This window comes from Oncorhynchus kisutch, unplaced genomic scaffold (assembly GCF_002021735.2).
Source record: "Oncorhynchus kisutch isolate 150728-3 unplaced genomic scaffold, Okis_V2 scaffold1259, whole genome shotgun sequence".
Classification (NCBI taxonomy): Eukaryota; Metazoa; Chordata; class Actinopteri; order Salmoniformes; family Salmonidae; genus Oncorhynchus; species Oncorhynchus kisutch.
The window spans coordinates 25,386-51,636 of record NW_022263204.1 but is presented as its reverse complement, the minus strand read 5'-3'; the positions used below and the strand labels follow the sequence as shown (position 1 = coordinate 51,636).

The 26,251-nt window shown below is 43.7% G+C and overlaps 16 non-coding genes and 1 pseudogene across 16 annotated transcripts; all 17 read left to right on the top strand.

The window, feature by feature from the left end:
- Nucleotides 1–212: 212 nt before the first annotated feature.
- On the top strand, nucleotides 213–285 carry trnaf-gaa (transfer RNA phenylalanine (anticodon GAA)). The gene has a single exon. It is a non-coding gene; the product is annotated as a tRNA-Phe (tRNA).
- An 879-nt stretch (nucleotides 286–1,164) lies between these two features.
- Nucleotides 1,165–1,238, top strand: trnai-aau (transfer RNA isoleucine (anticodon AAU)). The gene has a single exon. It is a non-coding gene; the product is annotated as a tRNA-Ile (tRNA).
- An 82-nt stretch (nucleotides 1,239–1,320) lies between these two features.
- trnaf-gaa (transfer RNA phenylalanine (anticodon GAA)) lies at nucleotides 1,321–1,393 on the top strand. Its single transcript has one exon. It is a non-coding gene; the product is annotated as a tRNA-Phe (tRNA).
- Nucleotides 1,394–1,994: 601 nt separating this feature from the next.
- Nucleotides 1,995–2,067, top strand: trnaf-gaa (transfer RNA phenylalanine (anticodon GAA)). Its single transcript has one exon. It is a non-coding gene; the product is annotated as a tRNA-Phe (tRNA).
- Nucleotides 2,068–5,224: 3,157 nt separating this feature from the next.
- trnai-aau (transfer RNA isoleucine (anticodon AAU)) lies at nucleotides 5,225–5,298 on the top strand. Its single transcript has one exon. It is a non-coding gene; the product is annotated as a tRNA-Ile (tRNA).
- Nucleotides 5,299–6,332: 1,034 nt separating this feature from the next.
- trnai-aau (transfer RNA isoleucine (anticodon AAU)) lies at nucleotides 6,333–6,406 on the top strand. Its single transcript has one exon. It is a non-coding gene; the product is annotated as a tRNA-Ile (tRNA).
- A 2,571-nt stretch (nucleotides 6,407–8,977) lies between these two features.
- On the top strand, nucleotides 8,978–9,051 carry trnai-aau (transfer RNA isoleucine (anticodon AAU)). Its single transcript has one exon. It is a non-coding gene; the product is annotated as a tRNA-Ile (tRNA).
- Nucleotides 9,052–10,085: 1,034 nt separating this feature from the next.
- trnai-aau (transfer RNA isoleucine (anticodon AAU)) lies at nucleotides 10,086–10,159 on the top strand. The gene has a single exon. It is a non-coding gene; the product is annotated as a tRNA-Ile (tRNA).
- Nucleotides 10,160–10,241: 82 nt separating this feature from the next.
- trnaf-gaa (transfer RNA phenylalanine (anticodon GAA)) lies at nucleotides 10,242–10,314 on the top strand. The gene has a single exon. It is a non-coding gene; the product is annotated as a tRNA-Phe (tRNA).
- A 601-nt stretch (nucleotides 10,315–10,915) lies between these two features.
- trnaf-gaa (transfer RNA phenylalanine (anticodon GAA)) lies at nucleotides 10,916–10,988 on the top strand. Its single transcript has one exon. It is a non-coding gene; the product is annotated as a tRNA-Phe (tRNA).
- Nucleotides 10,989–12,023: 1,035 nt separating this feature from the next.
- trnaf-gaa (transfer RNA phenylalanine (anticodon GAA)) lies at nucleotides 12,024–12,096 on the top strand. The gene has a single exon. It is a non-coding gene; the product is annotated as a tRNA-Phe (tRNA).
- A 601-nt stretch (nucleotides 12,097–12,697) lies between these two features.
- Nucleotides 12,698–12,770, top strand: trnaf-gaa (transfer RNA phenylalanine (anticodon GAA)). The gene has a single exon. It is a non-coding gene; the product is annotated as a tRNA-Phe (tRNA).
- Nucleotides 12,771–13,371: 601 nt separating this feature from the next.
- trnaf-gaa (transfer RNA phenylalanine (anticodon GAA)) lies at nucleotides 13,372–13,444 on the top strand. Its single transcript has one exon. It is a non-coding gene; the product is annotated as a tRNA-Phe (tRNA).
- Nucleotides 13,445–13,901: 457 nt separating this feature from the next.
- trnai-aau (transfer RNA isoleucine (anticodon AAU)) lies at nucleotides 13,902–13,975 on the top strand. The gene has a single exon. It is a non-coding gene; the product is annotated as a tRNA-Ile (tRNA).
- A 5,842-nt stretch (nucleotides 13,976–19,817) lies between these two features.
- Nucleotides 19,818–19,891, top strand: trnai-aau (transfer RNA isoleucine (anticodon AAU)). The gene has a single exon. It is a non-coding gene; the product is annotated as a tRNA-Ile (tRNA).
- Nucleotides 19,892–20,930: 1,039 nt separating this feature from the next.
- Nucleotides 20,931–21,004, top strand: trnai-aau (transfer RNA isoleucine (anticodon AAU)). Its single transcript has one exon. It is a non-coding gene; the product is annotated as a tRNA-Ile (tRNA).
- Nucleotides 21,005–24,739: 3,735 nt separating this feature from the next.
- Nucleotides 24,740–24,848, top strand: LOC116365484 (uncharacterized; annotated as a pseudogene).
- The last annotated feature ends 1,403 nt before the right edge of the window (nucleotides 24,849–26,251 follow it).

Below are 26,251 nucleotides of genomic sequence, written 5' to 3'. Positions count from 1 at the left end.
CTCGCCAGCACTTGCAGAGGCTCGGTGCATCTCAACAATTGCACCCAATTGATAGTTCCCGGTTAGCTCAGTTGGTTAGAGCGTGGTGCTAATAACGCCAAGTTCATGGGTTCAATCCCCGTACTGGCTATGATGTACTTTTTGACTGTCAAAATTGTGAGTCACATGCATGTGAATTGTCAAGGGTGCCACAGAATTTAATTTAGTAAATTGCCGAAATAGCTCAGTTGGGAGAGCGTTAGACTGAAGATCTAAAGGTCCCTGGTTCGATCCTGGGTTTCGGCGTTTGTATTTGTTCTTTCTTTATGCTCTGGCTTAAAGGAAACTATCCACAGCTTTGTTTGTGGGCCTCAATGGCGTGTTCTACGCTGCTCCTCTGAAAGTAAGTAATGTCTTGCTTTTTCATCTGACATTTTGACATCAGTGTTACAGGAAAGTTGCTTGTCATTGTTACATGACAGTAGGTTGTCGTAAGACAAGGCTGCATGAAGTGTGAACTGGAGCTTTCTTGGATCCACAAAAAAAATTGTTTTTGGGGAATGCGGGCATCGAATCCAATACCTATAGCATGCTAAGCAAACACAATACCAATTGATCAAATTCCCCAGCTGTTTGGAATTGCCACAAGGAGCAACTAAGAGTGTCCAGTCTTGTCAGTCTATGCTGTTGGTGGACTTGTTAGTTTGCGCTCCAGCACTTGCAGAGGCTCGGTGCATCTCAACAATTGTGCTCTGTAGCCAGCGGCTGGTTAGCTCAGTTGGTTAGAGTGTGTGATACGCTGCTCTCTGAAAGTAAGTAATGTCTTCTTTCTCATCTGACATTGTGACATCAGTATTACATGAGAGTTGCTTGTCATTGTTAAATGACAGTTTCTTGTCATTGTTTACATGACAGTAGGTTGTCGTAAGACAAGGCTGCATGAAGTGTGAACTGGAGTTTTCTTGGATCCATAAAACAATGTGATTTTGGAGCATGCGGGCATCGATCCCACTACCTCACGCATGCAAAGTATTTGAGCTAATTCCCCAGCCGTTTGGAAATTCCGCAAGAAGCAACCAAGTCTTGTCCAGTCTTGTCAGGCTATGCTGTTGGTTGACTTGTTAGTTTACGCTCCAGCACTTGCAGAGGCTCGGTGCATCTCAACAATTGCGTCCAATAGCTATTGGCCGGTTAGCTCAGTTGGTTAGAGCGTGGTGCTAATAACGCCAAGGTCATGAGTTCGATCCCCGTACTGGCTATGATGTACTTTTTGACTGTCAGAATTGTGAGTCACATGCATGTGAATTGTCAAGGTTGCCACAGAATTGAATTTATTGAATTGCCGAAATAGCTCAGTTGGGAGAGCGTTAGACTGAAGATCTAAAGGTCCCTGGTTCGATCCTGGGTTTCGGCATTTGTATTTGTTCTTTCTTTCTGCTCTGGCTTCAAGGAAACTATCCACAGCTTTGTTTGTGGGCCTCAATGGCGTGTGCTACGCTGCTCCTCTGAAAGTAAGTAATGTCTTGCTTTTTCATCTGACATTTTGACATCAGTGTTACAGGAAAGTTGCTTGTCATTGTTACATGACAGTAGGTTGTCATAGGACAAGGCTGCATGAAGTGTGAACTGGAGCTTTCTTGGATCCATAAAACAATGTGATTTTGGAGCATGCGGGCATCGATCCCACTACCTCACGAATGCAAAGTATTTGAGCTAATTCCCCAGCCGTTTGGAAATTCCACAAGAAGCAACCAAGAGTGTCCATTCTTGTCAGGCTATGCTGTTGGTTGACGTGTTAGTTTACTCGCCAGCACTTGCAGAGGCTCGGTGCATCTCAACAATTGCGCCCAATTGATAGTTCCCGTTTAGCTCAGTTGGTTAGAGCGTGGTGCTAATAACGCCAAGGTCATGGGTTCGATCCCCGTACTGGCTATGATGTACTTTTTGACTGTCAAAATTGTGAGTCACATGCATGTGAATTGTCAAGGGTGCCACAGAATTTAATTTAGTTAATTGCCGAAATAGCTCAGTTGGGAGAGCGTTAGACTGAAGATCTAAAGGTCCCTGGTTCGATCCCGGGTTTCGGCATTTGTATTTGTTCTTTCTTTCTGCTCTGGCTTCAAGGAAACTATCCACAGCTTTGTTTGTGGGCCTCAATGGCGTGTGCTACGCTGCTCCTCTGAAAGTAAGTAATGTCTTGCTTTTTCATCTGACATTTTGACATCAGTGTTACAGGAAAGTTGCTTGTCATTGTTACATGACAGTAGGTTGTCGTAGGACAAGGCTGCATGAAGTGTGAACTGGAGCTTTCTTAGATCCACAAAAAAAATTGTTTTTGGGGAATGCGGGCATCGATCCCAATACCTATAGCATGCTAAGCAAACACAATACCAATTGATCAAATTCCCCAGCTGTTTGGAATTGCCACAAGGAGCAACTAAGAGTGTCCAGTCTTGTCAGTATATGCTGTTGGTGGACTTGTTAGTTTGCGCTCCAGCACTTGCAGAGGCTCGGTGCATCTCAACAATTGTGCTCTGTAGCCAGCGGCTGGTTAGCTCAGTTGGTTAGAGTGTGTGATACGCTGCTCTCTGAAAGTAAGTAATGTCTTCTTTCTCATCTGACATTGTGACATCAGTATTACATGAGAGTTGCTTGTCATTGTTAAATGACAGTTTCTTGTCATTGTTTACATGACAGTAGGTTGTCGTAAGACAAGGCTGCATGAAGTGTGAACTGGAGTTTTCTTGGATCCATAAAACAATGTGATTTTGGAGCATGCGGGCATCGATCCCACTACCTCACGCATGCAAAGTATTTGAGCTAATTCCCCAGCCGTTTGGAAATTCCGCAAGAAGCAACCAAGAGGGTCCAGTCTTGTCAGGCTATGCTGTTGGTTGACTTGTTAGTTTACGCTCCAGCACTTGCAGAGGCTCGCTGCATCTCAACAATTGCGTCCAATAGCTAGTGGCCGGTTAGCTCAGTTGGTTAGAGCGTGGTGCTAATAATGCTAAGGTCATGAGTTCGATCCCCTTACTGGCTATGATGTACTTTTTGACTGTCAAAATTGTGAGTCACATGCATGTGAATTGTCAAGGTTGCCACAGAATTGAATTTATTGAATTGCTGAAATAGCTCAGTTGGGTGGGCGTTAGACTGAAGATCTAAAGGTCCCTGGTTTGATCCTGGGTTTCGGCATTTGTATTTGTTCTTTCTTTCTGCTCTGGCTTCAAGGAAACTATCCACAGCTTTGTTTGTGGGCATCAATGGCGTGTGCTACGCTGCTCTTCTGAAAGTAAGTAACGTCTTGCTTTTTCATCTGACATTTTGACATCAGTGTTACAGGAAAGTTGCTTGTCATTGTTACATGACAGTAGGTTGTCGTAGGACAAGGCTGCATGAAGTGTGAACTGGAGCTTTCTTGGATCCATAAAACAATGTGATTTTGGAGCATGCGGGCATCGATCCAACTACCTCACGAATGCAAAGTATTTGAGCTAATTCCCCAGCCGTTTGGAAATTCCACAAGAAGCAACCAAGAGGGTCCAGTCTTGTCAGGCTATGCTGTTGGTTGACTTGTTAGTTTACTCGCCAGCACTTGCAGAGGCTCGGTGCATCTCAACAATTGCGCCCAATTGATAGTTCCCGGTTAGCTCAGTTGGTTAGAGCGTGGTGCTAATAATGCCAAGGTCATGGGTTCAATCCCCGTACTGGCTATGATGTACTTTTTGACTGTCAAAATTGTGAGTCACATGCATGTGAATTGTCAAGGGTGCCACAGAATTTTATTTAGTAAATTGCCGAAATACCTCAGTTGGGAGAGCGTTAGACTGAAGATCTAAAGGTCCCTGGTTCGATCCTGGGTTTCGGCGTTTGAATTTGTTCTTTCTTTATGCTCTGGCTTCAAGGAAACTATCCACAGCTTTGTTTGTGGGCCTCAATGGCGTGTGCTACGCTGCTCCTCTGAAAGTAAGTAATGTCTTGCTTTTTCATCTGACACTTTGACATCAGTGTTACAGGAAAGTTGCTTGTCATTGTTACATGACAGTAGGTTGTCGTAAGACAAGGCTGCATGAAGTGTGAACTGGAGCTTTCTTGGATCCACAAAAAAATGTGTTTTTGGGGAATGCGGGCATCGATCCCAATACCTATAGCATGCTAAGCAAACACAATACCAATTGATCAAATTCCCCAGCTCTCTGGAATTGCCACAAGGAGCAACCAAGAGAGTCCAGTCTTGTCAGGCTATGCTGTTGGTGGACTTGTTAGTTTGCGCTCCAGCACTTGCAGAGGCTCGGTGCATCTCAACAATTGTGCTCTGTAGCCAGCGGCCGGTTAGCTCAGTTGGTTAGAGTGAGTGATACGCTGCTCTCTGAAAGTAAGCAATGTCTTCTTTTTCATCTGACATTGTGACATCATTATTACATGAGAATTGCTTGTCATTGTTAAATGACAGTTTCTTGTCATTGTTTACATGACAGTAGGTTGTCGTAAGACAAGGCTGCATGAAGTGTGAACTGGAGTTTTCTTGGATCCATAAAACAATATGATTTTGGAGCATGCGGGCATCGATCCCACTACCTCACGAATGAAAGTATTTGAGCTAATTCCCCAGCCGTTTGAAAATTCTGCAAGAAGCAACCAAGAGGGTCCAGTCTTGTCAGGCTATGCTGTTGGTTGACTTGTTAGTTTACTCGCCAGCAGTTGCAGAGGCTCGGTGCATCTCAACAATTGCGCCCAATTCATATTCCCCGGTTAGCTCAGTTGGTTAGAGTGTGGTTATAATAATGCCAAGGTCATGGGTTCGATCCCCGTACTGGCTATGATTTACAGTTTGAGTGTCAAAATTGTGAGTCACATGCATGTGAATTGTCAAGGTTGCCACAGAATTGAGTTTAGTGAATTGCCGAAATAGCTCAGTTGGGAGAGCGTTATACTGAAGATCTAAAGGTCCCTGGTTCGATCCCGGGTTTCAGCATTTGTATTTGTTCTTTCTTTATGCTCTGCCTTCAAGGAAACTATCCACAGCTTTGTTTGTGGGCCTCAATGGTGTGTGCTACGCTGCTCCTCTGAAAGTAAGTAATGTCTTGCTTTTTCACCTGACATTTTGACAGCCGTTTGGAAATTCCGCAAGAATCAACCAAGAGGGTCCAGTCTTGTCAGGCTATGCTGTTGGTTGACTTGTTAGTTTACGCTCCGGCACTTGCAGAGGCTCGGTGCATCTCAACAATTGCATCCAATAGCTAGTGGCCGGTTAGCTCAGTTGGTTATAGTGTGGTGCTAATAACGCCAAGGTCATGGGTTCGATCCCCGCACTGGCTATGATGTACTTTTTGACTGTCAAAATTGTGAGTCACATGCATGTGAATTGTCAAGGTTGCCACAGAATTGAATTGAGTGAATTGCCGAAATAGCTCAGTTGCGAGAGCTTTAGACTGAAGATCTAAAGGTCCCTGGTTTGATCCTGGGTTTTGGCATTTGTATTTGTTCTTTCTTCATGCTCTTCCTTCAAGGAAACTATCCACAGCTTTGTTTGTGGGCCTCAATGGTGTGTGCTACGCTGCTCCTATGACAGTCAGTAATGTCTTTCTTTTTCATCTGACATTTTGACATCAGTGTTACAGGAAAGTTGCTTGTCATTGTTACATGACAGTAGGTTGTCGTAAGACAAGGCTGCATGAAGTGTGAACTGGAGCTTTCTTGGATCCACAAAAAAAATTGTTTTTGGGGAATGCGGGCATCGAATCCAATACCTATAGCATGCTAAGCAAACACAATACCAATTGATCAAATTCCCCAGCTGTTTGGAATTGCCACAAGGAGCAACTAAGAGTGTCCAGTCTTGTCAGTCTATGCTGTTGGTGGACTTGTTAGTTTGCGCTCCAGCACTTGCAGAGGCTCGGTGCATCTCAACAATTGTGCTCTGTAGCCAGCGGCTGGTTAGCTCAGTTGGTTAGAGTGTGTGATACGCTGCTCTCTGAAAGTAAGTAATGTCTTCTTTCTCATCTGACATTGTGACATCAGTATTACATGAGAGTTGCTTGTCATTGTTAAATGACAGTTTCTTGTCATTGTTTACATGACAGTAGGTTGTCGTAAGACAAGGCTGCATGAAGTGTGAACTGGAGTTTTCTTGGATCCATAAAACAATGTGATTTTGGAGCATGCGGGCATCGATCCCATTACCTCACGCATGCAAAGTATTTGAGCTAATTCCCCAGCCGTTTGGAAATTCCGCAAGAAGCAACCAAGTCTTGTCCAGTCTTGTCAGGCTATGCTGTTGGTTGACTTGTTAGTTTACGCTCCAGCACTTGCAGAGTCTCGGTGCATCTCAACAATTGCGTCCAATAGCTAGTGGCCGGTTAGCTCAGTTGGTTAGAGCGTGGTGCTAATAACGCCAAGGTCATGAGTTCGATCCCCGTACTGGCTATGATGTACTTTTTGACTGTCAAAATTGTGAGTCACATGCATGTGAATTGTCAAGGTTGCCACAGAATTTTATTTAGTAAATTGCCGAAATACCTCAGTTGGGAGAGCGTTAGACTGAAGATCTAAAGGTCCCTGGTTCGATCCCGGGTTTCGGCGTTTGTATTTGTTCTTTCTTTATGCTCTGGCTTCAAGGAAACTATCCACAGCTTTGTTTGTGGGCCTCAATGGCGTGTGCTACGCTGCTCCTCTGAAAGTAAGTAATGTCTTGCTTTTTCATCTGACACTTTGACATCAGTGTTACAGGAAAGTTGCTTGTCATTGTTACATGACAGTAGGTTGTCGTAAGACAAGGCTGCATGAAGTGTGAACTGGAGCTTTCTTGGATCCACGAAAAAATGTGTTTTTGGGGAATGCGGGCATCGATCCCAATACCTATAGCATGCTAAGCAAACACAATACCAATTGATCAAATTCCCCAGCTCTCTGGAATTGCCACAAGGAGCAACCAAGAGAGTCCAGTCTTGTCAGGCTATGCTGTTGGTGGACTTGTTAGTTTGCGCTCCAGCACTTGCAGAGGCTCGGTGCATCTCAACAATTGTGCTCTGTAGCCAGCGGCCGGTTAGCTCAGTTGGTTAGAGTGAGTGATACGCTGCTCTCTGAAAGTAAGCAATGTCTTCTTTTTCATCTGACATTGTGACATCATTATTACATGAGAATTGCTTGTCATTGTTAAATGACAGTTTCTTGTCATTGTTTACATGACAGTAGGTTGTCGTAAGACAAGGCTGCATGAAGTGTGAACTGGAGTTTTCTTGGATCCATAAAACAATATGATTTTGGAGCATGCGGGCATCGATCCCACTACCTCACGAATGAAAGTATTTGAGCTAATTCCCCAGCCGTTTGAAAATTCTGCAAGAAGCAACCAAGAGGGTCCAGTCTTGTCAGGCTATGCTGTTGGTTGACTTGTTAGTTTACTCGCCAGCAGTTGCAGAGGCTCGGTGCATCTCAACAATTGCGCCCAATTGATATTCCCCGGTTAGCTCAGTTGGTTAGAGTGTGGTTATAATAATGCCAAGGTCATGGGTTCGATCCCCGTACTGGCTATGATTTACAGTTTGAGTGTCAAAATTGTGAGTCACATGCATGTGAATTGTCAAGGTTGCCACAGAATTGAGTTTAGTGAATTGCCGAAATAGCTCAGTTGGGAGAGCGTTATACTGAAGATCTAAAGGTCCCTGGTTCGATCCCGGGTTTCAGCATTTGTATTTGTTCTTTCTTTATGCTCTGCCTTCAAGGAAACTATCCACAGCTTTGTTTGTGGGCCTCAATGGTGTGTGCTACGCTGCTCCTCTGAAAGTAAGTAATGTCTTGCTTTTTCACCTGACATTTTGACATCAGTGTTACAGGAAAGTTGCTTGTCATTGTTACATGACAGTAGGTTGTCGTAGGACAAGGCTGCATGAAGTGTGAACTGGAGCTTTCTTGGATCCACAAAAAAAAATGTTTTTGGGGAATGCGGGCATCGATCCCACTACCTATAGCATCCTAAGCAAACACAATACCAATTGATCAAATTCCCCAGCTGTCTGGAATTGCCACAAGTAGCAACCAAGAGTGTCCAGTCTTGTCAGGCTATGCTGTTGGTGGACTTGTTAGTTTGCGCTCCAGCACTTGCAGAGGCTCGGTGCATCTCAACAATTGTGCTCTGTAGCCAGCGGCCGGTTAGCTCAGTTGGTTAGAGTGTGTGATACGCTGCTCTCTGAAAGTAAGTAATGTCTTCTTTTTCATCTGACATCGTGACATCAGTATTACATGAGAGTTGCTTGTCATTGTTACATGACAGTATCTTGTCATTGTTTACATGACAGTAGGTTGTCGTAAGACAAGGCTGCATGAAGTGTGAACTGGAGTTTTCTTGGATCCACAAAAAAATGTGTTTTTGGGGAATGCGGGCATCGATCCCAATACCTATAGCATGCTAAGCAAACACAATACCAATTGATCAAATTCCCCAGCTGTTTGGAATTGCCACAAGGAGCAACTAAGAGTGTCCAGTCTTGTCAGTCTATGCTGTTGGTGGACTTGTTAGTTTGCGCTCCAGCACTTGCAGAGGCTCGGTGCATCTCAACAATTGTGCTCTGTAGCCAGCGGCCGGTTGCTCAGTTGGTTAGAGTGTGTGATACGCTGCTCTCTGAAAGTAAGTAATGTCTTCTTCCTCATCTGACATTGTGACATCAGTATTACATGAGAGTTGCTTGTCATTGTTAAATGACAGTTTCTTGTCATTGTTTACATGACAGTAGGTTGTCGTAAGACAAGGCTGCATGAAGTGTGAACTGGAGTTTTCTTGGATCCATAAAACAATGTGATTTTGGAGCATGCGGGCATCGATCCCACTACCTCACGCATGCAAAGTATTTCAGCTAATTCCCCAGCCGTTTGGAAATTCCGCAAGAATCAACCAAGAGGGTCCAGTCTTGTCAGGCTATGCTGTTGGTTGACTTGTTAGTTTACGCTCCGGCACTTGCAGAGGCTCGGTGCATCTCAACAATTGCATCCAATAGCTAGTGGCCGGTTAGCTCAGTTGGTTATAGTGTGGTGCTAATAACGCCAAGGTCATGGGTTCGATCCCCGCACTGGCTATGATGTACTTTTTGACTGTCAAAATTGTGAGTCACATGCATGTGAATTGTCAAGGTTGCCACAGAATTGAATTGAGTGAATTGCCGAAATAGCTCAGTTGCGAGAGCTTTAGACTGAAGATCTAAAGGTCCCTGGTTTGATCCTGGGTTTTGGCATTTGTATTTGTTCTTTCTTCATGCTCTTCCTTCAAGGAAACTATCCACAGCTTTGTTTGTGGGCCTCAATGGTGTGTGCTACGCTGCTCCTATGACAGTCAGTAATGTCTTTCTTTTTCATCTGACATTTTGACATCAGTGTTACAGGAAAGTTGCTTGTCATTGTTACATGACAGTAGGTTGTCGTAAGACAAGGCTGCATGAAGTGTGAACTGGAGCTTTCTTGGATCCACAAAAAAAATTGTTTTTGGGGAATGCGGGCATCGAATCCAATACCTATAGCATGCTAAGCAAACACAATACCAATTGATCAAATTCCCCAGCTGTTTGGAATTGCCACAAGGAGCAACTAAGAGTGTCCAGTCTTGTCAGTCTATGCTGTTGGTGGACTTGTTAGTTTGCGCTCCAGCACTTGCAGAGGCTCGGTGCATCTCAACAATTGTGCTCTGTAGCCAGCGGCTGGTTAGCTCAGTTGGTTAGAGTGTGTGATACGCTGCTCTCTGAAAGTAAGTAATGTCTTCTTTCTCATCTGACATTGTGACATCAGTATTACATGAGAGTTGCTTGTCATTGTTAAATGACAGTTTCTTGTCATTGTTTACATGACAGTAGGTTGTCGTAAGACAAGGCTGCATGAAGTGTGAACTGGAGTTTTCTTGGATCCATAAAACAATGTGATTTTGGAGCATGCGGGCATCGATCCCACTACCTCACGCATGCAAAGTATTTGAGCTAATTCCCCAGCCGTTTGGAAATTCCGCAAGAAGCAACCAAGTCTTGTCCAGTCTTGTCAGGCTATGCTGTTGGTTGACTTGTTAGTTTACGCTCCAGCACTTGCAGAGTCTCGGTGCATCTCAACAATTGCGTCCAATAGCTAGTGGCCGGTTAGCTCAGTTGGTTAGAGCGTGGTGCTAATAACGCCAAGGTCATGAGTTCGATCCCCGTACTGGCTATGATGTACTTTTTGACTGTCAGAATTGTGAGTCACATGCATGTGAATTGTCAAGGTTGCCACAGAATTGAATTTAGTGAATTGCCGAAATAGCTCAGTTGGGAGAGCGTTAGACTGAAGATCTAAAGGTCCCTGGTTCGATCCCGGGTTTCGGCTTTTGTATTTGTTCTTTCTTTCTGCTCTGGCTTCAAGGAAACTATCCACAGCTTTGTTTGTGGGCCTCAATGGCGTGTGCTACGCTGCTCCTCTGAAAGTAAGTAATGTCTTGCTTTTTCATCTGACATTTTGACATCAGTGTTACAGGAAAGTTGCTTGTCATTGTTACATGACAGTAGGTTGTCGTAGGACAAGGCTGCATGAAGTGTGAACTGGAGCTTTCTTGGATCCACAAAACAATGTGATTTTGGAGCATGCGGGCATCGATCCCACTACCTCACGAATGCAAAGTATTTGAGCTAATTCCCCAGCCGTTTGGAAATTCCACAAGAAGCAACCAAGAGGGTCCAGTCTTGTCAGGCTATGCTGTTGGTTGACTTGTTAGTTTACTCGCCAGCACTTGCAGAGGCTCGGTGCATCTCAACAATTGCACCCAATTGATAGTTCCCGGTTAGCTCAGTTGGTTAGAGCGTGGTGCTAATAACGCCAAGTTCATGGGTTCGATCCCCGTACTGGCTATGATGTACTTTTTGACTGTCAAAATTGTGAGTCACATGCATGTGAATTGTCAAGGGTGCCACAGAATTTAATTTAGTAAATTGCCGAAATAGCTCAGTTGGGAGAGCGTTAGACTGAAGATCTAAAGGTCCCTGGTTCGATCCTGGGTTTCGGCGTTTGTATTTGTTCTTTCTTTATGCTCTGGCTTAAAGGAAACTATCCACAGCTTTGTTTGTGGGCCTCAATGGCGTGTTCTACGCTGCTCCTCTGAAAGTAAGTAATGTCTTGCTTTTTCATCTGACATTTTGACATCAGTGTTACAGGAAAGTTGCTTGTCATTGTTACATGACAGTAGGTTGTCGTAAGACAAGGCTGCATGAAGTGTGAACTGGAGCTTTCTTGGATCCACAAAAAAAATTGTTTTTGGGGAATGCGGGCATCGAATCCAATACCTATAGCATGCTAAGCAAACACAATACCAATTGATCAAATTCCCCAGCTGTTTGGAATTGCCACAAGGAGCAACTAAGAGTGTCCAGTCTTGTCAGTCTATGCTGTTGGTGGACTTGTTAGTTTGCGCTCCAGCACTTGCAGAGGCTCGGTGCATCTCAACAATTGTGCTCTGTAGCCAGCGGCTGGTTAGCTCAGTTGGTTAGAGTGTGTGATACGCTGCTCTCTGAAAGTAAGTAATGTCTTCTTTCTCATCTGACATTGTGACATCAGTATTACATGAGAGTTGCTTGTCATTGTTAAATGACAGTTTCTTGTCATTGTTTACATGACAGTAGGTTGTCGTAAGACAAGGCTGCATGAAGTGTGAACTGGAGTTTTCTTGGATCCATAAAACAATGTGATTTTGGAGCATGCGGGCATCGATCCCACTACCTCACGCATGCAAAGTATTTGAGCTAATTCCCCAGCCGTTTGGAAATTCCGCAAGAAGCAACCAAGTCTTGTCCAGTCTTGTCAGGCTATGCTGTTGGTTGACTTGTTAGTTTACGCTCCAGCACTTGCAGAGGCTCGGTGCATCTCAACAATTGCGTCCAATAGCTATTGGCCGGTTAGCTCAGTTGGTTAGAGCGTGGTGCTAATTACGCCAAGGTCATGAGTTCGATCCCCGTACTGGCTATGATGTACTTTTTGACTGTCAGAATTGTGAGTCACATGCATGTGAATTGTCAAGGTTGCCACAGAATTGAATTTATTGAATTGCCGAAATAGCTCAGTTGGGAGAGCGTTAGACTGAAGATCTAAAGGTCCCTGGTTCGATCCCGGGTTTCGGCATTTGTATTTGTTCTTTCTTTCTGCTCTGGCTTCAAGGAAACTATCCACAGCTTTGTTTGTGGGCCTCAATGGCGTGTGCTACGCTGCTCCTCTGAAAGTAAGTAATGTCTTGCTTTTTCATCTGACATTTTGACATCAGTGTTACAGGAAAGTTGCTTGTCATTGTTACATGACAGTAGGTTGTCATAGGACAAGGCTGCATGAAGTGTGAACTGGAGCTTTCTTGGATCCATAAAACAATGTGATTTTGGAGCATGCGGGCATCGATCCCACTACCTCACGAATGCAAAGTATTTGAGCTAATTCCCCAGCCGTTTGGAAATTCCACAAGAAGCAACCAAGAGTGTCCATTCTTGTCAGGCTATGCTGTTGGTTGACGTGTTAGTTTACTCGCCAGCACTTGCAGAGGCTCGGTGCATCTCAACAATTGCGCCCAATTGATAGTTCCCGTTTAGCTCAGTTGGTTAGAGCGTGGTGCTAATAACGCCAAGGTCATGGGTTCGATCCCCGTACTGGCTATGATGTACTTTTTGACTGTCAAAATTGTGAGTCACATGCATGTGAATTGTCAAGGGTGCCACAGAATTTAATTTAGTTAATTGCCGAAATAGCTCAGTTGGGAGAGCGTTAGACTGAAGATCTAAAGGTCCCTGGTTCGATCCCGGCTTTCGGCATTTGTATTTGTTCTTTCTTTCTGCTCTGGCTTCAAGGAAACTATCCACAGCTTTGTTTGTGGGCCTCAATGGCGTGTGCTACGCTGCTCTTCTGAAAGTAAGTAATGTCTTGCTTTTTCATCTGACATTTTGACATCAGTGTTACAGGAAAGTTGCTTGTCATTGTTACATGACAGTAGGTTGTCGTAGGACAAGGCTGCATGAAGTGTGAACTGGAGCTTTCTTGGATCCATAAAACAATGTGATTTTGGAGCATGTGGGCATCGATCCCACTACCTCACGAATGCAAAGTATTTGAGCTAATTCCCCAGCCGTTTGGAAATTCCACAAGAAGCAACCAAGAGGGTCCAGTCTTGTCAGGCTATGCTGTTGGTTGACTTGTTAGTTTACTCGCCAGCACTTGCAGAGGCTCGGTGCATCTCAACAATTGAGCCCAATTGATAGTTCCCGTTTAGCTCAGTTGGTTAGAGCGTGGTGCTAATAACGCCAAGGTCATGGGTTCGATCCCCGTACTGGCTATGATGTACTTTTTGACTGTCAAAATTGTGAGTCACATGCATGTGAATTGTCAAGGGTGCCACAGAATTTAATTTAGTTAATTGCCGAAATAGCTCAGTTGGGAGAGCGTTAGACTGAAGATCTAAATGTCCCTGGTTCGATCCCGGGTTTCGGCATTTGTATTTGTTCTTTCTTTCTGCTCTGGCTTCAAGGAAACTATCCACAGCTTTGTTTGTGGGCCTCAATGGCGTGTGCTACGCTGCTCCTCTGAAAGTAAGTAATGTCTTGCTTTTTCATCTGACATTTTGACATCAGTGTTACAGGAAAGTTGCTTGTCATTGTTACATGACAGTAGGTTGTCGTAGGACAAGGCTGCATGAAGTGTGAACTGGAGCTTTCTTAGATCCACAAAAAAAAATGTTTTTGGGGAATGCGGGCATCGATCCCAATACCTATAGCATGCTAAGCAAACACAATACCAATTGATCAAATTCCCCAGCTGTTTGGAATTGCCACAAGGAGCAACTAAGAGTGTCCAGTCTTGTCAGTATATGCTGTTGGTGGACTTGTTAGTTTGCGCTCCAGCACTTGCAGAGGCTCGGTGCATCTCAACAATTGCGTCCAATAGCTAGTGGCCGGTTAGCTCAGTTGGTTAGAGCGTGGTGCTAATAACGCCAAGGTCATGGGTTTGATGCCCGTACTGGCTGTGATGTACTTTTTGACTGTCAAAATTTTGAGTCACATGCATGTGAATTGTCAAGGTTGCCACAGAATTGGATTTAGTGAATTGCAGAAATAGCTCAGTTGGGAGAGCGTTAGACTGAAGTTTTAAAGGTCCCTGGTTCGAGCCTGGGTTTCGGTATTTGTATTTGTTCTTTCTTCATGCTCTTCCTTCAAGGAAACTATCCACAGCTTTGTTTGTGGGCCTCAATGGTGTGTGCTACGCTGCTCCTCTGAAAGTAAGTAATATCTTGCTTTTTCATCTGACATTTTGACATTTTATTTATTTATTTATTTTATTTTACCTTTATTTAACCAGGTAGGCAAGTTGAGAACAAGTTCTCATTTACAATTGCGACCTGGCCAAGATAAAGCAAAGCAGTTCGACAGATAAAACGACACAGAGTTACACATGGAGTAAAAACAAACATACAGTCAATAATGCAGTATAAACAAGTCTATATACAATGTGAGCAAATGAGGTGAGAAGGGAGGTAAAGGCAAAAAAGGCCATGATGGCAAAGTAAATACAATATAGCAAGTAAAATACTGGAATGGTAGTTTTGCAATGGAAGAATGTGCAAAGTAGAAATAAAAAATAATGGGGTTCAAAGGAGCAAAATAAATAAATAAATAATTTAAAATTAAATACAGTTGGGAAAGAGGTAGTTGTTTGGGCTAAATTATAGGTGGGCTATGTACAGGTGCAGTAATCTGTGAGCTGCTCTGACAGTTGGTGCTTAAAGCTAGTGAGGGAGATAAGTGTTTCCAGTTTCAGAGATTTTTGTAGTTCGTTCCAGTCATTGGCAGCAGAGAACTGGAAGGAGAGGCGGCAAAGAAAGAATTGGTTTTGGGGGTGACTAGAGAGAAATACCTGCTGGAGCGTGTGCTACAGGTGGGAGATGCTATGGTGACCAGCGAGCTGAGATAAGGGGGGACTTTACCTAGCAGGGTCTTGTAGATGACATGGAGCCAGTGGGTTTGGCGACGAGTATGAAGCGAGGGCCAGCCAACGAGAGCGTACAGGTCACAATGGTGGGTAGTATATGGGGCTTTGGTGATAAAACGGATTGCACTGTGATAGACTGCATCCAATTTGTTGAGTAGGGTATTGGAGGCTATTTTGTAAATGACATCGCCAAAGTCGAGGATTGGTAGGATGGTCAGTTTTACAAGGGTATGTTTGGCAGCATGAGTGAAGGATGCTTTGTTGCGAAATAGGAAGCCAATTCTAGATTTAACTTTGGATTGGAGATGTTTGATATGGGTCTGGAAGGAGAGTTTACAGTCTAACCAGACACCTAAGTATTTGTAGTTGTCCACGTATTCTAAGTCAGAGCCGTCCAGAGTAGTGATGTTGGACAGGCGGGTAGGTGCAGGTAGCGATCGGTTGAAGAGCATGCATTTAGTTTTACTTGTATTTAAGAGCAATTGGAGGCCACGGAAGGAGAGTTGTATGGCATTGAAGCTTGCCTGGAGGGTTGTTAACACAGTGTCCAAAGAAGGGCCGGAAGTATACAGAATGGTGTCGTCTGCGTAGAGGTGGATCAGGGACTCACCAGCAGCAAGAGCGACCTCATTGATGTATACAGAGAAGAGAGTCGGTCCAAGAATTGAACCCTGTGGCACCCCCATAGAGACTGCCAGAGGTCCGGACAGCAGACCCTCCGATTTGACACACTGAACTCTATCAGAGAAGTAGTTGGTGAACCAGGCGAGGCAATCATTTGAGAAACCAAGGCTGTCGAGTCTGCCGATGAGGATATGGTGATTGACAGAGTCGAAAGCCTTGGCCAGATCAATGAATACGGCTGCACAGTAATGTTTCTTATCGATGGCGGTTAAGACATCGTTTAGGACCTTGAGCGTGGCTGAGGTGCACCCATGACCAGCTCTGAAACCGGATTGCATAGCAGAGAAGGTATGGTGAGATTCGAAATGGTCGGTAATCTGTTTGTTGACTTGGCTTTCGAAGACCTTAGAAAGGCACGGTAGGATAGATATAGGTCTGTAGCAGTTTGGGTCAAGAGTGTCCCCCCCTTTGAAGAGGGGGATGACCGCAGCTGCTTTCCAATCTTTGGGAATCTCAGACGACACGAAAGAGAGGTTGAACAGGCTAGTAATAGGGGTGGCAACAATTTCGGCAGATAATTTTAGAAAGAAAGGGTCCAGATTGTCTAGCCCGGCTGATTTGTAGGGGTCCAGATTTTGCAGCTCTTTCAGAACATCAGCTGAATGGATTTGGGAGAAGGAGAAATGGGGAAGGCTTGGGCGAGTTGCTGTTGGGGGTGCAGTGCTGTTGTCCGGGGTAGGAGTAGCCAGGTGGAAAGCATGGCCAGCCGTAGAAAAATGCTTATTGAAATTCTCAATGATGGTGGATTTATCAGTGGTGACAGTGTTTCCTATCTTCAGTGCAGTGGGCAGCTGGGAGGAGGTGTTCTTATTCTCCATGGACTTTACAGTGTCCCAGAACTTTTTTGAGTTAGTGTTGCAGGAAGCAAATTTCTGCTTGAAAAAGCTAGCCTTGGCTTTTCTAACTGCCTGTGTATAATGATTTCTAGCTTCCCTGAACAGCTGCATATCACGGGAGCTGTTCGATGCTAATGCAGAACGCCATAGGATGTTTTTGTGTTGGTTAAGGGCAGTCAGGTCTGGGGAGAACCAAGGGCTATATCTGTTCCTGTTTCTAAATTTCTTAAATGGGGCATGTTTATTTAAGATGGTTAGGAAGGCATTTTAAAAAAATATCCAGGCATCCTCTACTGACGGGATGAGATCAATATCCTTCCAGGATACCCCGGCCAGGTCGATTAGAAAGGCCTGCTCGCAGAAGTGTTTCAGGGAGCGTTTTACAGTGATGAGTGGAGGTCGTTTGACCGCTGACCCATTACGGATGCAGGCAATGAGGCAGTGATCGCTGAGATCTTGGTTGAAGACAGCAGAGGTGTATTTAGAGGGGAAGTTGGTTAGGATGATATCTATGAGGGTGCCCGTGTTTAAGGTTTTGGGGAGGTACCTGGTAGGTTCATTGATTATTTGTGTGAGATTGAGGGCATCAAGTTTAGATTGTAGGATGGCTGGGGTGTTAAGCATGTTCCAGTTTAGGTCGCCTAGCAGCACGAACTCTGAAGATAGATGGGGGGCAATCAGTTCACATATGGTGTCCAGAGCACAGCTGGGGGCAGAGGGTGGTCTATAGCAGGCGGCAACGGTGAGAGACTTGTTTTTAGAGAGGTGGATTTTTAAAAGTAGAAGTTCAAATTGTTTGGGTACAGACCTGGATAGTAGGACAGAACTCTGCAGGCTATCTTTGCAGTAGATTGCAACACCGCCCCCTTTGGCAGTTCTATCTTGTCTGAAAATGTTGTAGTTTGGAATTAAAATGTCTGAGTTTTTGGTGGTCTTCCTAAGCCAGGATTCAGACACAGCTAGAACATCCGGGTTGGCAGAGTGTGCTAAAGCAGTGAATAGAACAAACTTAGGGAGGAGGCTTCTAATGTTAACATGCATGAAACCAAGGCTATTACGGTTACAGAAGTCGTCAAAAGAGAGCGCCTGGGGAATAGGAGTGGAGCTAGGCACTGCAGGGCCTGGATTCACCTCTACATCGCCAGAGGAACATAGGAGGAGTAGAATAAGGGTACGGCTAAAAGCTATGAGAATTGGTCGTCTAGAACGTCTGGAACATAGAGTAAAAGGAGGTTTCTGGGGGCGATAAAATAGCATCAAGGTATAATGTACAGACAAATGTATGGTAGGATGTGAATACAGTGGAGGTAAACCTAGGTATTGAGTGATGAAGAGAGAGATATTGTCTCTAGAAACATCGTTGAAACCAGGAGATGTCATTGCATGTGTGGGTGGTGGAACTAATAGGTTGGATAAGGTATAGTGAGCAGGACTAGAGGCTCTACAGTGAAATAAGCCAATAAACACTAACCAGAACAGAAATGGACAAGACATATTGACATTAAGGAGAGGCATGCTTAGTCGAGTGATCAAAAGGGTCCGGTGAGTGGAGAGGTTGGTTGGTGATTTAGACAGCTAGCCAGGGCATCGGTAGCAAGCTAGCATAGGATGGAGGTCTGTTGTTAGCCACCTCCTGCGCTCCGTCAGTAGATTAGTGGGGTTCCGTGTGGTAGAGGGGATCAATCCAAATCACACAACAACAACAAAAATAAAAACAATAGATATAGTTATAGAGGCCCAAGAAGAAAACATAATAATAATAATAAAAAAATATAAAAAAATTGTCCGATTGTCTATTCAGATAGCAGCCGGTAAGACAGCTAACGGTTAGCAGGCCGCAGATGGGCGTTCAGGTAACGTCGCGACGGAGGAGCCAGCCGAATAACTCCTTCGGGTAGATAACGTCGGCAGTCCAGTTGTGAAGGCCCGGTGGGGCTCCGCGAAGGCAGCAAAACGGGTCCGGATAGGCGACTGCAGCCCAGGTGCGATTGATGGAACTCAGGAGTGATTGACGGAGCTTGCTAGCTCCGGAACAATTGATGTTTGCTCCGGAATCGACGAAGGCCGATAGTCACACGGATAGCAGCTAGCTAGCTGTGAGATCCGGGCATGAATGTCCAGAGAGCAGTCGAAATCCAGGGACATGGAGAGAAAAATTGGTCCGGTATGCTCCGCTCCGAGCCGCGCTGCGCCGTACAGAACTGGCGATAGACTTTCGAGCCAAAGGATAGCCGATGACCACAAACCGTGGTTAGCTGAACACCAACGACTTGCCAGTAAAGGAGCCAACTAGCTTCTGAACTAGCTTCTGGATTAGCTACTGGCTAGTTTCAGGCCAGCCTCCTGGAGTTTCTGGCTAGCTTCTTGGAGGATTACAGATCTGAGGTAAATAATACTTTTTTATAAATATACATTGGTGAGGCGGGTTGCAGGAGAGTGTTTTGAAGATGAGTTGATGGAAAATAAAAATAAAATGTATGTGAAAAAGTTGTAAATATATATATATACAGGACACGACAAGACGAGGACAAAAGACGTCTGAACTGCTATGCCACCTTGGAGAAGAATGACAAGCAACTTTCCTGTAACACATCAGTGTTACAGGAAAGTTGCTTGTCATTGTTACATGACAGTAGGTTGTCGTAGGACAAGGCTGCATGAAGTGTGAACTGGAGCTTTCTTGGATCCACAAAAAAATGTGTTTTTGGGGAATGCGGGCATCGATCCCACTACCTGTAGCATGCTAAGCAAACACAATACCAATTGATCAAATTCCCCAGCTCTCTTGAATTGCCACAAGGAGCAACCAAGAGAGTCCAGTCTTGTCAGGCTATGCTGTTGGTGGACTTGTTAGTTTGCGCTCCAGCACTTGCAGAGGCTCGGTGCATCTCAACAATTGTGCTCTGTAGCCAGCGGCCGGTTAGCTCAGTTGGTTAGAGTGAGTGATACGCTGCTCTCTGAAAGTAAGCAATGTCTTCTTTTTCATCTGACATTGTGACATCAGTATTACATGAGAATTGCTTGTCATTGTTACATGACAGTTTCTTGTCATTGTTTACATGACAGTTTCTTGTCATTGTTTACATGACAGTAGGTTGTCGTAAGACAAGGCTGCATGAAGTGTGAACTGGAGTTTTCTTGGATCCATAAAACAATGTGATTTTGGAGCATGCAGGCATCGATCCCAGTACCTCACGAATGCAAAGTATTTGAGCTAATTCCCCAGCTGTTTGGAAAATCCGCAAGAAGCAACCAAGAGTGTCCAGTCTTGTCAGGCTATGCTGTTGGTTGACTTGTTAGTTTACGCTCCAGCACTTGCAGAGGCTCGGTGCATCTCAACAATTGCGTCTAATAGCTATTGGCCGGTTAGCTCAGTTGGTTAGAGCGTGGTGCTAATAACTCCAAGGTCATGGGTTCGATCCCGGTACTGGCTATGATGTACTTTTTGACTGTCAAAATTGTGAGTCACATGCATGTGAATTGTCAAGGTTGCCACAGAATTGAAATGAGTGAATTCCCGAAATAGCTCAGTTGGGAGAGAGTTAGACTGAAGATCTAAATGTCCCTGGTTCGATCCCGGGTTTCAGCATTTGTATTTGTTCTTTCTTTATGCTCTGGCTTCAAGGAAACTATCCACAGCTTTGTTTGTGGGCCTCAATTGTGTGTGCTACGCTGCTCCTCTGAAAGTAAGTAATGTCTTGCTTTTTCATCTGACATTTTGACATCAGTGTTATAGGAAAGTTGCTTGTCGTTGTTACATGACAGTAGGTTATCGTAGGACAAGGCTGCATGAAGTGTGAACTGGAGCTTTCTTGGATCCACCAAAAAAATGTGTTTTTGGGGAATGCGGGAATCGATCCCACTACCTATAGCATGCTAAGCAAACACAATACCAATTGATCAAATTCCCCAGCTGTCTGGAATTGCCACAAGGAGCAACCAAGAGTGTCCATTCTTGTCAGGCTATGCTGTTGGTGGACTTGTTAGTTTGCACTCCAGCACTTGCAGAGGCTCGGTGCATCTCAACAATTGTGCTCTGTAGCCAGCGGCCGGTTAGCTCAGTTGGTTAGAGTGTGTGATACGCTGCTCTCTGAAAGTACGTAATGTCTTCTTTTTCATCTGACATTGTGACATCAGTATTACATGAGAGTTGCTTGTCATTGTTACATGAGAGTTGCTTGTCATTGTTACATGACAGTAGGTTGTCGTAAGACAAGGTTGCATGAAGTGTGAATTGGAGCTTTCATGGATCCACAAAAAAAAATGTTTTTGGGGAATGTGGGCATCGATCCCAATAGCATGCTAAGCAAACACAATACCAATTGATCAAATTCCCCAGCTGTTTGGAATTGCCACAAGGAGCAACCAAGAGTGTCCAGTCTTGTCAGTCTATGCTGTTGGTGGAATTGTTAGTTTGCGCTCCAGCACTTGCAGAGGCTCGGTGAATCTCAACAATTGCACCCAAAAGCTGGTGGCCGGTTAGCTCAGTTGGTTAGAGTGTGGTGCTAATAACACCAAGGTCATGGGTTCGATCCCTGTACTGGCTATGATGTACATTTTGAGTGTCAAAATTGTGAGTCACATGCATGTGAATTTTCAAGGGTGCCAAATAAGTACGTCTAGTAAATTGCCGAAATAGCTCAGTTGGGAGTGTGTCATACAAAATGTCCCTGCTTCAATCCTGGGTTTCGGTATTTTGTATTTTTTGGCCAGTTGGCTCAGTTTGTTAGAGTGTGGTGCTAATAACTCCAAGGTCATGGGTTCGATCCCCGTACTAGCTATGAAGTACATATGAGTGCTATGAGTCTCAATGACAATGTGAGTTACATGCATGAGAATTGTCAAGGGTGACGACCATACCGGCCTGAGTATAAAGAAATAAGTACGAAATAACCTTGTCGCATGCAAAGGGAAAAGAAAGAGTAATAGACAGGCAAAAAATAAAGAGCTGTCAAGTCATGGCGAAAGAACTCGGGAACGATGAACTTGTGGTGTCCTTTTTGAACTTGCCGGCGTATATTACGGATGATGAAATACAGTGCCTTGCGAAAGTATTCGGCCCCCTTGAACTTTGCGACCTTTTGCCACATTTCAGGCTTCAAACATAAAGATATAAAACTGTATTTTTTTGTGAAGAATCAACAACAAGTGGGACACAATCATGAAGTGGAACAACATTTATTGGATATTTCAAACTTTAACAAATCAAAAACTGAAAAATTGGGCGTGCAAAATTATTCAGCCCCCTTAAGTTAATACTTTGTAGCGCCACCTTTTGCTGCGATTACAGCTGTAAGTCGCTTGGGGTATGTCTCTATCAGTTTTGCACATCGAGAGACTGAAATTTTTTCCCATTCCTCCTTGCAAAACAGCTCGAGCTCAGTGAGGTTGGATGGAGAGCATTTGTGAACAGCAGTTTTCAGTTCTTTCCACAGATTCTCGATTGGATTCAGGTCTGGACTTTGACTTGGCCATTCTAACACCTGGATATGTTTATTTTTGAACCATTCCATTGTAGATTTTGCTTTATGTTTTGGATCATTGTCTTGTTGGAAGACAAATCTCCGTCCCAGTCTCAGGTCTTTTGCAGACTCCATCAGGTTTTCTTCCAGAATGGTCCTGTATTTGGCTCCATCCATCTTCCCATCAATTTTAACCATCTTCCCTGTCCATGCTGAAGAAAAGCAGGCCCAAACCATGATGCTGCCACCACCATGTTTGACAGTGGGGATGGTGTGTTCAGGGTGATGAGCTGTGTTGCTTTTACGCCAAACATAACGTTTTGCATTGTTGCCAATAAGTTAAATTTTGGTTTCATCTGACCAGAGCACCTTCTTCCACATGTTTGGTGTGTCTCCCAGGTGGCTTGTGGCAAATTTTAAACAACACTTTTTATGGATATCTTTAAGAAATGGCTTTCTTCTTGCCACTCTTCCATAAAGGCCAGATTTGTGCAATATACAACTGATTGTTGTCCTATGGACAGAGTCTCCCACCTCAGCTGTAGATCTCTGCAGTTCATCCAGAGTGATCATGGGCCTCTTGTCTGCATCTCTGATCCGTCTTCTCCTTGTATGAGCTGAAAGTTTAGAGGGACGGCCAGGTCTTGGTAGATTTGCAGTGGTCTGATACTCCTTCCATTTCAATATTATCGCTTGCACAGTGCTCCTTGGGATGTTTAAAGCTTGGGAAATCTTTTTGTATCCAAATCCGGCTTTAAACTTCTTCACAACAGTATCTCGGACCTGCCTGGTGTGTTCCTTGTTCTTCATGATGCTCTCTGCGCTTTTAACAGACCTCTGAGACTATCACAGTGCAGGTGCATTTATACGGAGACTTGATTACACACAGGTGGATTGTATTTATCATCATTAGTCATTTAGGTCAACATTGGATCATTCAGAGATCCTCATTGAACTTCTGGAGAGAGTTTGCTGCACTGAAAGTAGGGGCTGAATAATTTTGCACGCCCAATTTTTCAGTTTTTGATTTGTTAAAAAAGTTATATAAGAAATATCCAATAAATGTCGTTCCACTTCATGATTGTGTCCCACTTGTTGTTGATTCTTCACAAAAAAATACAGTTTTATATCTTTATGTTTGAAGCCTGAAATGTGGCAAAAGGTCGCAAAGTTCAAGGGGGCCGAATACTTTCGCAAGGCACTGTATATGAGAAATTACAAGGATGGAAAGTGAACGCGACAACACCAATCAAGAGGAGGATGTGGCCAGGAACGGAGATTGTGGACGGGACGAGATTTTGTAAGGTGAAGTTTAAGGACAGTGTGCAATCATTGCCTTACTCAACAAAGTTCAATACAGTCGAAGGATTTGAATATTTCCGAGTGATCCACGATAACCAAGTTAAGGTATGTAGACTATGTATTCAACCGGGACACATACTTAAAGAATGTCCAGAATTTATATGTCATAAATGTGGTGAACAAGGGCATTATGCCAGGGAATGTTCGAACATCGGTGATATGTGTAGAAGGTGTGACAGACCTAAGGACAGATGTAAATGTAAGAAGGGGAGTGATGTCTTATTTCTGCAAACAATGGACCTCATTATTGAAGAAGATGAGGGGAGTGTGGCTATGGAGAGAGAGGAAGAGAGTGATATGGAAAGTGTGTCGCAGGTGATTCCAGAGACAGCTATAGATGTGCTTGGAGAGTATGCAATTCCTTCTGGCAGTATTCGAGACGCAGTCTTGGTCTCTGCTGCTGACAAGGTGGAGCAGCAGCACAGGATTGGTGAATTAGACACACAGGTAAAGATGGTGCAAGGTCCTTCTCAGGTGTCTGAACCAGCTTTAAGCCTGTGTGAAAATGACATCAAGGAGAGGGCTGGGTCCACTGGAGTTGATGGCACGGTTAAAGCGCATTTTACAAAAGGCTTGAATGTTGCTCCCCTCATAAGTCCAAGTCATGAGTCGGACGAAGAAATAGAGAGTGAGGATTTTCAGCTGTTTGCTAGAAATAAGAGATCATTGACGAAAGCTTGGGAGGTGATGGGATCTGGTAAAAAGAAAAAGTCTATTTTGAAATGACATGTTTGTCTTTGACTATATTTCTGCATACATTAACAATGATTAAAGTTGCATCACTAAATGGGAACAGTCTGAGAAATATGAACAAATTGGAGCAGGTTTTGGTGTCTGTGAAAGCTGACATGTGGTGTTTTCAAGAGACTAATTGGACAGACTCAAATTAAGAGCAAATGGTCTGAGCTAATGTTTTGTAGTCACGGAAGTGAAAAAACATGTGGAGTAGCTATTTTGGTAAAAAATGATGTGGTTCAAAATGTCAAGCAGGTATATGCAGATAACAGGGCAGACTTATTGTTATTGAGTTTGAAGTGCAAAATGTCATTTTTCGTCTAATGTTTATGCTTCAAATATTGGAAAGGAGAGATATGTTTATTAACCTGAGATCACTGTGTTCAGAAAATTGTATACTGGTAGGAGATTTGAACGTGAAGTGTACTAGAATGGATGTCTCGAGATGTGATAGTTTCAGACATGATTCGTCTAGAAATGCCTTGTGGAATTAACTCTTTGTCCGTTTTTTCCCACAAGGCTGAAATATGTGCCCTCGCTTTGAAATAAGTAAGCAAGGTTAGTTTGTATTTCATCCAACAATCTGTGCTACAAATTATGGCTACAGTATATGCAATTTCTTCCACTTTGAGTGACACAAAGATGCTTATCTAAATGGTGAAAATGCAACAGCTATTAATCAGACTCACTTTGACTTTACATAGTGCACCGAGAGAGTTTTTTGCTTATGACCACACCGGCCTGAGTACGCCTGATCTCGGAAGCTAAGCAGGGTCGGGCCTGATTAGTACTTGGATGGGAGACCACCTGGGAATACCAGGTGCTGTAAGCGTTTTGCTCCAGCAGAGGGTTCTCGTGTCATGCGTGGAGCAACTGCCTTTTATTTATCACCCTAATGTTCTTTTTATTGGACTAAATGCAGTTTGTTAGTGCTTCCCTGCCCTGATCAAATAATGGACAGTGTTTCCCTCAAAATCTAGGCAGTGCATTCAGCATTTGTTTTTAGGCTAGGAGACTGTCAATGTCTGTAGTCCATTAGGGCCCTTTAAATTTCCTTCAATGTTTCTCCATTTACATTTCCCCATTGACCGTTTGTCCCTGCATCTATAGGTTTTCGCTCTCTAAAATGTACACCTTTTTAATAGAAATATAACATGATTGGATGTTCTGTCCACGACAACGTTTAAAACCCTAGCAGGAAACCAATTAAGACATATCGATTTTGGGGTGTAGTTACCCTTTAACTAGGCATGTCAGATAAGAATGACGGCCTAGGAACTGCCTTGTTCAGGGGCAGATTTTTACCTTCTCGGCTCAGGGATTTGATCTTGCGACCTTCTGGTTACTAGTCCAACGCTCTACCCACCTGCCCGCCCAAGATTGAACTCGTATAATATTATAAAATGCACTTCTTTCAATAAAGCATTTCACATTCTCCACTGGTTGAAATACTATCCTGTATCCTCAGATTAATGGAGTTAGATATGCATACGTTTTTTTCCTGTATATATGAATTACAAATCAATCATGTGTAGTCTATTGTATAGTTACAATGTGTAAACATTGATATCCCAGGAGCAGTAAACACTTTTGAAGTGTACAATTGTAATACATACATGCAGACACCGCATCGTTTGATATGACTGTAAGTGTCTGTCATACCAGAACCACACCTTTATTTGCCAAGGAAGAGTACATGATTGGTGAATATATTCAATGTACAGGCTACAAGATGGGAATCTCATACGTGGTATTAACTAAAATACGTGTGTATATAGGTGTTGCATCCTTGGCACAATAAAGGTATATTCTACTCTAGGCTTCATTAATGCCATTCAGACTTGAGGGTCATTGATTGGAATGAATATTAGTTCATAACTACGTTTTAGGGTCCATACCCAGAGCGGCAACAGTTATTTTTAATCCGACTCAAGCAAGTAAATAGCTAGCCATGTTACTTTAGCTGCATTGCAAGGCAAGCGTAAAATTGTGCAGTCAATGCTTTAGCCAGCTAGATACTTTACAGCCACTGTTTCACAAGACAACATCCTGGTTTGTTGGTTCTCAGGAGTCCCAGAAAGACAAATTCATTCTCCTAACAATAGCTAAATAGAGATTTTCGTAATTTAATTTTGACCAAAAATTATTATATATATATATATATATATATTATAGCCACGTCTCTACATTATCACATTCCTCTCAAATTGTACATTTGCTTGACTCGTTGAGACA